Source organism: Triticum urartu, chromosome 3 (assembly GCF_003073215.2).
Source record: "Triticum urartu cultivar G1812 chromosome 3, Tu2.1, whole genome shotgun sequence".
Lineage (NCBI taxonomy): Eukaryota > Viridiplantae > Streptophyta > Magnoliopsida > Poales > Poaceae > Triticum > Triticum urartu.
In genome coordinates this window covers 44,660,717-44,671,626 of record NC_053024.1, presented here as the reverse complement: position 1 = coordinate 44,671,626, position 10,910 = coordinate 44,660,717, and positions in this window count along the sequence as shown.

Genomic DNA, 10,910 nt, shown 5'->3' with positions numbered 1-10,910 from the left:
AGAGTTTGCATTTGTTCTCTCTTGTCTTCTTGGTTGAACTTTATTTGCTTTTGAGTGCTTGAGATACTATGCCGTAATTTGTGAGACATTGATGATCATGTGTTTGATCATAAGCTACACTTAATGCTTGTTGGATATCACTATCAGTTTATCTTTTATGTTGATCATTCACTTTGCTTGGTGATGAGTGCATGTATTTAATTCTTATCATTTTGAGCGCTCCACCAAGATGTATGTGACATGGAAGAGTAACCCATGATTCTAACTCTTTGTGCATTTGCAGTCCAAAGCAAATCTTAAAATATGCACAAATTTAGGGGGAGCTCTTACTTATCACATACTTCTCAAAGCAACGATATATTTCATTCTTATTATCATTTCTCGAAGCTTTGATCTATATGTTGTCATCAATTACCAAAAAGGGGGAGATTGAAAGTGCAACTATCCCTGGGTGGTTTTGGTAATTCCTAACAACATATAGCTCATTGAGCTAACATTATTCCAAGATGAATATTTCAGGAAAAGCTCAATGGATGGCATGGCATGGATGAGGAAAGTGGATCCCTCAAAATTATAAGGACAAAGGATTGGCTCAAACTTCAAGATCAAGACTCTACATTTTATATTTTAGTGATCCAAGATCACATTGAGTCCATAGGAAAAGCCAATACTATTAAGGAGGGATGAGGTGTTGCTTAATGAGCCTCTTGCTTTATGTGCTTAGTGATATGCTCCAAAACCCTCAACCATCTTCCCACATCCACATTTGACCTAAACCAAAAGTCAAACTCGGCCCCACCGATTCTTTCTATCCGGAGCCACCGAGTGTCATAGCCACTGCCACAAACCCTAGCAAATCGGTTTCACCGATAGGGATCTCGGTCTCACCGAGATGGGATTGCAATTTCTCTGTTTCCCTTCGTAACGTTTCGGTCCAACCGAAGTGAGTGATCGGTCCCACCGAGATTGCAATGTAAACTCACTGTTTCCCTTTCGTAACATTTCGGTCTCACCGAAAAGAGCGAATCGGTCCCACCGAGTTTACCTGACCAACTCTCTGGTTAGATTATTACCAAAATCGGTCTCACCGATTTTGTGTAATCGGTCACACCGAGATTACGTTATGCCCAAACCCTAACCATATCGGTCCTACCGAGTTGCATCTCAGTCCCACCGAAAATCCTAACGGTCACTAGGTTTGCTGAATCGGTTCGACCGAGTTTCTCAATTCGGTCCCACCGAGTTTGGCAGATTGTGTGTAATGGTTAGATTTTGTGTGGAGGCTATATATACCCCTCCACCCACTCTTCATTCGTGGAGAAAGCCATCAGAACAGATCTTCACTTCCAATACACATTTTCTGAGAGAGAACCACCTACGCTTGTGTTGAGCTCAAGATATTCCATTCCTACCATATGAATCTTGATCTCTAGCCTTCCCCAAGTTGCTTTCCACTCAAATCTTCTTTCCACCAAATCCAAATCCTGTGAGAGAGAGTTGAGTGTTGGGGAGACTATCATTTGAAGCACAAGAGCAAGGAGTTCATCATCAACACACCATTTGTTACTTCTTGGAGAGTGGTGTCTCCTAGATTGGCTAGGTGTCACTTGGGAGCCTCCGACAAGATTGTGGAGTTGAACCAAGGAGTTTGTAAGGGCAAGGAGATTGCCTACTTCGTGAAGATCTACCACTAGTGAGGCAAGTCCTTCATGGGCAACGGCCGTGATGGAATAGACAAGGTTGCTTCTTCGTGGACCCTTCGTGGGTGGAGCCCTCCGTGGACTCGCGCAACCGTTACCCTCCGTGGGTTGAAGTCTCCATCAACGTGGATGTACGATAGCACCACCTATCGGAACCATGCCAAAAACATCCGTGTCTCCAATTGCGTTTGAATCCTCCAAACCCTTCCCTTTACATTCTTGCAAGTTGCATGCTTTACTTTCCGCTGCTCATATACTCTTTGCATGCCTGCTTGAATTGTGTGAAGATTGCTTGACTTGTGCTAAGATAGCTAAAATCTGCCAAGAACTAAAATTGGGAAAAGGATAGATTTTTATTTGGTCAAGTAGTCTAATCACCCCCCCCCCTCTAGACATACTTCCGATCCTACATAGTACTATACCAACTAAAAGATGAAATGTAATAAATACTAGTATGTACATACTGAAGAGTTAAAGTAACAAGAAGAAACATAACATAGTTCTGCTGGGGGCTCAGCACAACACACCCCTCAAATTAAATTAAGCACACTTGAAATTAAACTTTGCAACTATTCCGGTAGACGCTGCATTAGAACCACCATGAGCAACGACACTGCCACCTTACTCGGAGTCCTCGTCCATGTCCTCGACTTCGTCCTTGTCCCTCTTCCTCTTGGCCGATACTTCTTTGCTTGAATCGCACACTTGGTTGTTGCTCTTCATCCAACCCTTGTAGATATTGAAGCAAAGGTAGCCATCCATTGCAGCGTAGTGGATGTGGTCTATATCTAGTACATTGCCATGCATGACGATGAAATGTGTATGGAGGTTTCTCTAGTTTACCATACGAAGGATGAACTATGGCTCCTGTCAGGGTCAGCATTGAAGGCTGACGAGAGGACACCAGCCGATTCTTCTGGAGGTCGAAGGTGTTTCCTACAATGAGGCCTATCCGACGCAGGACTTCTTTGTTGTTACCAAAGTCTACAGTAACGAATTTGACTAGGTTGCTCTCGAGGAAGTCCTTAAAATCCTGGCACTCAACGTCGGCATGACATATGTGGTAGACCAAGCATAAGTCATGCACGCAAACCTGGATCACGGCGGGCTTCTTCCTCTCTTCGTCCTTTAGATCCTTCTCTCGTCCCAGGACTGTGGTGTACTCAACATCTAGCCCAGCGACCCACTCATCATCTGAGTCTTCGAACATGTGTCTGAAGCGAGAAAGTCATCCTTTCACCGTCGCGGAAGAACGGGTGTAGATGACGTCGAACTCATCGCCGGTGATGGTTCTAACCGTGTACTCACCGCCGATCGGGGAGATTTGGGACGCCATGGATTTGGGAGGAGGGTTAGGATTAGTGGAACTGCCCTAATGTGAATGGACGGGACGACTAGGAGCGAACTGCCGTAGTATTGAAGGACGTGCTGGGACGAGTAGGAGCGAACTGCCAGCGTGCGAACGGCGGGGTAGTGGCTTTCCATTCTCCCATGATACGGGCTTCCGAGAGCCCTTGGATCTGAGATCGAACGGTTGCATGGCGTGATTCTAGACCTATGGGTGAATATCCTATCCTGGAGGGTTATTCTGCAAATTTTCAGCAACTTAGCATGCGGCCGTTTGATCTCAGATCCAAGGGCTGCCAGCAGCCCGTATCGTGGTCGCGCCTACCACGACTGTCGCGTCGCTCGTGCAGTCGCGCCCTTGGAGATTTAACACGATGTGTTAGGCTATCTGATGTTGGCATGTCATACATAGTCATCACTTAGTCACTCAAACTACAACAAGGTTTTGGCTATAAGGTTGGCTATAAGTGTATTTATTTTTTTTACTTCTCTCTATCTCTTTCTTCGTACTCCCTCTGTCCCATAATATAAGAATGTTTTTGACACTAGTGTAGTGCCAAAAACGTTCTTATATTATGGGACACAGGGAGTACTAGTATTTATTGCATTTGCCAAGGAGTGACCTCTTCCAATGAAATGGTGTTGCTAAGTTTGCTTCATTTAATTAGCTATAGACTCAAAATTGTCTTTTCACCTAGGTACACGCGCTTAGCACCGTTTCTTCCTTGGGTCACCAAACTAGTCTCTCTCTTCTTGATTAACTTGCCACATCAGACTTTATGCCTATGTGGCAAGCTTAAGCACCTGTAGGAGCAAGTAAGTACAATAGTGCACTTTACATGGCATTTTTGCATATGTGGAGGAAAGAGAGGCATGGAAAAAGTGGAGAAGTGGGCTCTCATGCAAGAGCCAGCCTCTACTACATTGTGGAGCATTGGGAGAGGCACCTGTATGGAGGTGGTCAGGAATCGGGAGACTCACGCCGGTCGTAGCGCCGCAGTTAAAATGATAATGGCAAGTCAAATCATGGGGCCCCACCTGTCCAGCAGTAACTCGCTGTCAAATCACACAGCCCTACGTTTGCAGCAGCCTACTCCCTCGTCTTCTTGCATCTCTGTCGAACCGACTAGGCGGAACTGCCCCGCCTACCGCGCAGGAAAAGCCCGCGCAGTATACTCCCTCCGTCTAGGTGACCAAGGTGGAGAGGAAAATGAGAGAACTTAATGTTTAGTGTATTTGCTAAGGCTGGTTGTAATGGTACTAGCCTTAGCAATTTTGATGAGGTGTCATAGAATTAAATGAAGAAAGAGAGAGAGTTGAGTACTATGTGTCATACATGGCAATAAATAAAGTACTACATGATACTAATATATGTACATGGCGCATGAGTACCAAGTATTATTAATACAGTTTTGCTAGAACTCATCTAGATGAGATATAATTTGGTCTCATTCATCTTTTATAGCCATTGGATGTGATGCTATATAAGATGCGTGTGTGCTGACGTGGGTTGTATTTGTTCTTGTGCAACGAACTGACCACTGCATGTCATGTTTGATAGTCTCAAGTCATTAAAAGCATACAAGCCCCACATCTCTTCTTGGTTGATTCCTCTATTTATGTCAAAAAATAAGAAACAACGTGAGAGTTAATGCACCACGCCTATGTGTTTACTATTTGGTTTTCATAAGCTGACTTAATACTCACCTAGACGGGGAGTATTCGATTTGACAGCGGGCGGCACAGTTCCCGATATGGCTTTAATGCAGACGAGGGAGGGAGTAGCGGTTCCCGATATGTTGAACGGCCAATGCATCCTCCTTCAATTAATGCATGAGGGAAGTAATGGGAGGAGGTCCCGGAAAAGAGGTTGCACGATGTGAATGCAACGCAGTTTGCCCTCATTGCCCTCATATAAAGGCGCCTCTCCATTCCAATGCATCTACCACATCGTACGCACCTAAGCATTTGCCTAAGCACCTATACTAAGCGCAAAAGAGCTCACTCCAGACCCATGGCGGCGATGCGCGTGAGCGGCCAGCGGCTGCGCCAGATGGTCCACGACGCCGGCCTGCGGCATGGCGCCGAGGATCGTCTCCAGACGGTGTTGGAGACCGGCTGGTGGATGGCCGTTGTCGACACCAACTACGACTCTCAGTTGGACCAGATGATCGTTGCCACTAGCAACAAGTTCACCATCCTCAAGAAGCTCGCGGACGACATCGACGTACTCCTCCAGCCCGCACGCCTGGGCTCCTCATTGCCTGCCACCCTAATCGGCCTCCATGGCCGGAACCTCTTTCAAGCACTAGTGGCCCTGCGACTGCCCGCCGATGCCACGAAAAATGTCCACCTGGAGGTCACGCTCGCCGCGAGGCGCCTCACCCTGCAAGAATTCATCGACCTACACATCCACATGTACGAGCAAATCGTGTACATAGGTATCTACAAGGCCAGTGAGGACGCTACGCCGTTGGCCTTCCTCAACCGGCTGGAAGCCTTGGATGCCTTTGCTGAGAAGCCCCTCGACCTCGCCACAAAAGCCGCCGCTCCTTAGCCGCCGGCCAGTGGCCCGGCACACTAAGTTGAGGAGGAGGAGGTCGTACGTTCGTGGATCCATCTTTCTTCTTGCCTTCTGTAACCACCACTGCGATCGCATCATCGTGGCCTTAATTCTTATTGTGATGTTGCATTCTCGTTCCAGTCAATACCAACATGTGCGATCCCTTTGCTTAATTATATGCATCATTAACTAGTACTCCATCCGTCAATTTATAATTTGTGCTTAACTTTTCCATCAACTTCGTGCAACGCGCAAGCATCTTACTAGAAACACTAGAATATGTCTATATAATCCGTATGTGATAGTCCATTTGAAATCTCAAAAAAGATAAATATTTAGGTACGGAGGGAGTAATATATTAGGAGTATATCAAAACAATGGTGATTTCTTTCAAGTTTGTGAACAAATACTACTATTCTACTACTTTGGATCCGTCGCAACGCACAGGCACATTGCTGGTAAAAGGAAAAGGCCTGTCGCGTTCGCGTCGCACCCCCACACGCCCAGGAATTGGGAGTACAACACGGCTCGTCCAGCACGACACATAGCTTAGGGAAGGCATGTTGCCTAGCATTTTCACTTTCATGTGGGGCCACTGTTGAGCAAACCGACACCCCGCCCGCCGCTGGGTTGGAAAACAGAAACGAGGGGAAGATCTAGCTGTAGCACGGAAGCCAAGAAATTTGGTGTCGGGCGGGGCTCATTGATAGAGTAGGAGCATTCCGTACTAGTACTACTCCTACTAGTACCAAGTTTGTACTCCTAATACTATATTACTAGTACTACCATTATACAACTAGTAGGTACGTGCACGGCACAACATCGTAGGAACAAAAAACGGGAAGATCTTGTTTTGGGTGATTTATCTTTTTTCAATCAACGTAGTATGAATAATATGATGTGGGGGGCATGCGGACCTATGAGTCAATGACATGCGGACCTTAAATGCGGCTGGCCCACATGTCATTCTCATGGTGGTGGCGTGGTTCGCGACTCACTCGTTCGAGATGAACCGGCCGGTGGTGGCGTGGCCGTGGCGAGGGTGCCACAGCTGGGCGTCGGGGCGTTACGAGGCGTAGATGGCCACACCGGCAGGTACTACCTTTAGTACATAAGTACTCCAGCTGAGGATTGATGCCCGGGATGAAATGTGTCATAGCCGCTGGATGAAAATTCGATGGTGCGGGAGTATGGATCGGAGCACAGCAGCGGAGCAGGCAAACCGCGTCCAATCGGGTGTGTCTGTGGTAGAAAGTTGATGGTCACCGCAGTTCAGCTGGCCCGCATGTCATGCACACAAAGGCAGAGGAGCGATGGGGCCGAGAGGGATGAGGGGCACGTCGGGGGGATGAGGATCCCCTGACGTGAACAATCCTACCATTCTGTCATTGACATGTGGGACCCATAAGTGTGGGTCCCACCTGTCAGCGAAGGAAAGGCAGGGCAAGGCAGTGATAGCCACGTCAGAGGATCCATGTCCACGTCGGGGGGCGTCGTGCCCTGGGTTGGAGCGGCGTCGTGGGAATCGCGTGTGGGTGTGGCAGTCGTAGAAACAAGAAACGTGATGGTCGCCATGGTTCAACTTCCATGGACAAGCTGTCATGTCTGCTGACACATGTATATCAAAACTAGAGTGTTTATATTTCAAGCACGTGAACAAGTATTATTCTACTACTTTGGATCCATTGCAACGCACGGGCCAGCACATTGGTAGTAGTAGTGTCCATCTCTATCTCTAGAGGCCTTCCCTCGTTCATCCTTTTCTCTCACAAGATAAACTACTCATACAAATGCATCTTGATGTTCCATGGAACGCACGAGGATGTTTCCTTGGGGGTCTCTCCAGCGCGGCGTGGTCATAGTTGCAAGTTGACGCCCCTTGAGATGCCGACGTTGAGGGGCACTCGGATTTCCTCCGATGAGCAGGTAAGATGAGTTTGATCACGTAGTAAATGCATTCTAAAGACTACTTCCGTGTCCATTTCCTAATTCTCCCCCTGCCCACTGTTTCACAGGTTAGGCTCAGTGCGAGTGGAGATTGGCTTGCATATGTACCGGGGGGTACCAACATCAATTTGCAGAACATTTACAACGGTGACACCGTTCCCGTAGAACCTTTGTCCAACATTGGGATCAGCCATGCAACGGGCCACCGCATGAATTGGTACGATGGAACCACGGTGAGATTGAATAAGATAGCACGAACCTTGCACATGGTGGTCAAAGGCGGACCATGCTGTCTGCGGCCGATTTGTTGTCGTACGAGTAGGTAGACTAAACGAAAAGGCTATGCGGGTAGACTGATGAGTCGTACCTGTTCGTGTACGTGCCCATCCTTCCTGATAGGTGGGACCTATGCAAACAGATAAAAAAATGTGTCATAGTTTTTTTTGAGCGCGTGAGTGGGAGACACAACATTCTCTGGTTAAGGAATACTCCCTCCGTTTAGGTGAGTATAAGTCACCTTATGAAAATCAGGTTTTCCCAAAACCTTTAGGCGTGGAGCATTAACTTCCTACTCGATCCCCTCCCAGCCTCGTTAGCCAGTGTTCTCTTCCTCTGCTGCCGCGTTCTACCTTTCCATTTTTCCTCTTCTCAAGTGTGGAACGATCTACATGCCGTCCTTGATGCACCAAAACGACCACTGCATGCATCGCGGCAGGGCATTGATTGGGCATGCATGAGAATTTGGTTCTGCTCGCAATATGGATGATACCTGAACGATGAAGTGAACAGGCATGCTAGCACGGGAGACCTATTTCCGCTATACAATACTGGAGTACTCATGTACCTACTACTACTACTACTACTACTACTACTAGTAGTAGTAGTAGTAGTAGTAGTAGTAGTAGTAGTAGTAGTAGTAGTAGTAGTAGTACAACCGTGGTACACTTGATGGTCAAAATACTATTCATCTGGTCCTCACAGTGAAGTGACAACACCCTGCGCCTGACACTAGTCCAGGTGGCGTGTTCGGGTTACCAAAGTCAGCCTCACCCTATGCACTGTGCAGTCTGTCACTGCTGCTGTACAGCACATTGGCGCCTCGCCTCATCTCCCTCTCCGCTCCCATAGCACCACTCCATCTCCATCTCCTTCTCTGTCTCCATCTCACTGTGCCCCCGTGTACCGTCGCCTCAATCGCCTCCCCCAGTACCACTATTCCCTCGCTAGCCGCTCCAGCACCGACATCCTTCTCCCCCATAAATCAAGCCCCCTTCCAAACTCCAGCATGGCCGAACGCGAACCGCGCAGCATCCATATGAGCCGCGATTGGAGCAATCTCCCCAGTGATATCCTCGACCTTTGTTGTTCGTGTATGGATATGTTGAGCGCCATGCGGCTGGCTGCATGCTCGAGGGACATGCACATGGCCATCGTCGAAGCGAGGCCTAAGCTTTTCAAGACACCCTGCTTGCTGCTATCTGGTCTTGCGAGATTGGCTCACCATGATACGGAGGCGTGCATGATGCCCCTCGACTTCAATCCGATCTCCATTAGCCGAAACTTCTTTGCAGGTATGTAGTGGGTCACCATACATCATTTCCCTCGACATCGATCCGATCACAATCGCCCGAAACTTCTTGGCAGGTATGTACTGGGTCGGCATGAACTCCCACTGGATGGCTGACTTCAGAGAAGACGGTAAAAAGTTGGTGCTCGTGAACTTCCAGACCTCCCATGAGATTATCCTTCCTCCGTTGGATTATATAGAGTATTACCATCGCGGTCAAAGTCATCTAGATTACTACGTCAGTTGGACGGACCTTGTTTTGCAGAAGATTGTAATCTGCCAAGTGCCCACACGACATGCGAATTACGCAGACTTCAAGCTAATTGCCTTGTTCGACCGCGGACTCGCCTATCTTTACGCCGGTGCCTTCTTTAGCTGGAGACAACTCGGCTCGCAGTGGATCATCGTCAAAGCTGATACACACTTATGTGATGCTATTGAACACAATGGCATCATCTATGCGATCGACAAAGCAGATGGCACCACGTATTGCTGGGACGGCACGTGTAAGTTGTTTCCGTCTCATGTTAATAATGACACCATGACATTGTTTGAACTTTTTGTGATGATTGGCATATCCCTGTTTGAGCAGAATTTGAGTAGAACTATGGCAATGTATTAGAGACGCCGTAAATCAGCTATATTTGGAATGAGTTAATTCATGCGATTGTGACCATGTCAGTACAGCCAATTTGTACCCTGAATAATCAAACGGTTAGGAATATATGGACATTATCCTTATTTTACAGTAATCTATATACTACTACTAAATATGAGTGTGTATCAATGGCCATGTTAGTTACCTCATTTTCATGATGTAGAAACATGCACCACACTGTTGGTTTCATCTAACCATACATTAGGGAAGTAAATGTGCATATGGAGAACTCTATATTTGGAAGTAGTGAAATCTTGCAATGCTTACCATGTGTACATACCTATATTCGCCCTTCAGCAATCAATGGCTAGAATAATATCCTCACAAAAATTTTGCCCACAGAATACGAGTATATAACAATGCATGGTCTGTTAGTTACCTTGAAGAATTTGTTTGTGAGGACAGAACATGATTACATAACATGCATGACATGGTAGTTTCCTATGAAGAATCGATTGCGAGATAACATGAGTATAACCATGCATGGCACTTCTGTATTTTCTAACCCAGTATACATTTCCCTGTATTTTCCTCCCAGTACCAACAGGGACATATCATTGTTGTTTCTTGCATTATCCTACTCATACTCTGAACAATGTTGATCTTACATTAACAATGCCTGTCCTTTTTGATATGATGCAGTGTCCCTACAGTTACTGCCCTTTGTAATCACACCACCTTTGCCAAAAACAGGGAAGCACAACTGGTTCCTCGCTCGATCAGACGACGACAAAAGACTGATGATCATTCGGACACATGAGCCGGAAAAGTTATATTGCAAAAACCCCACTGTATACAAGCACCGTGTAATACGTGAGTATCCGGACAGTGGTTGTTACGTCTATGAGCAGGATACCAGCTTGTTGGGGCCTTTAGGATTTTTTAGTTGGAGGCGGGTAAACAGCCTTGGTTCACACTCTCTGTTTCTCGGACTCAATTATCCGATTAACCAGGAGATCACCGTTGGCAAGGACCTTGATGGCAGAGAGGCTCTGTTTGCTATGGAAAACTGTGTCTACACGGCGAGCCCTAGGAGTTCGGGAGCAATCTCCCCTGATTGTCAACGATACAGCCTGCAGCCAAAAGAAGGTGAGAATGACAAAGGCATCCGGATTAACTTTGATCCTT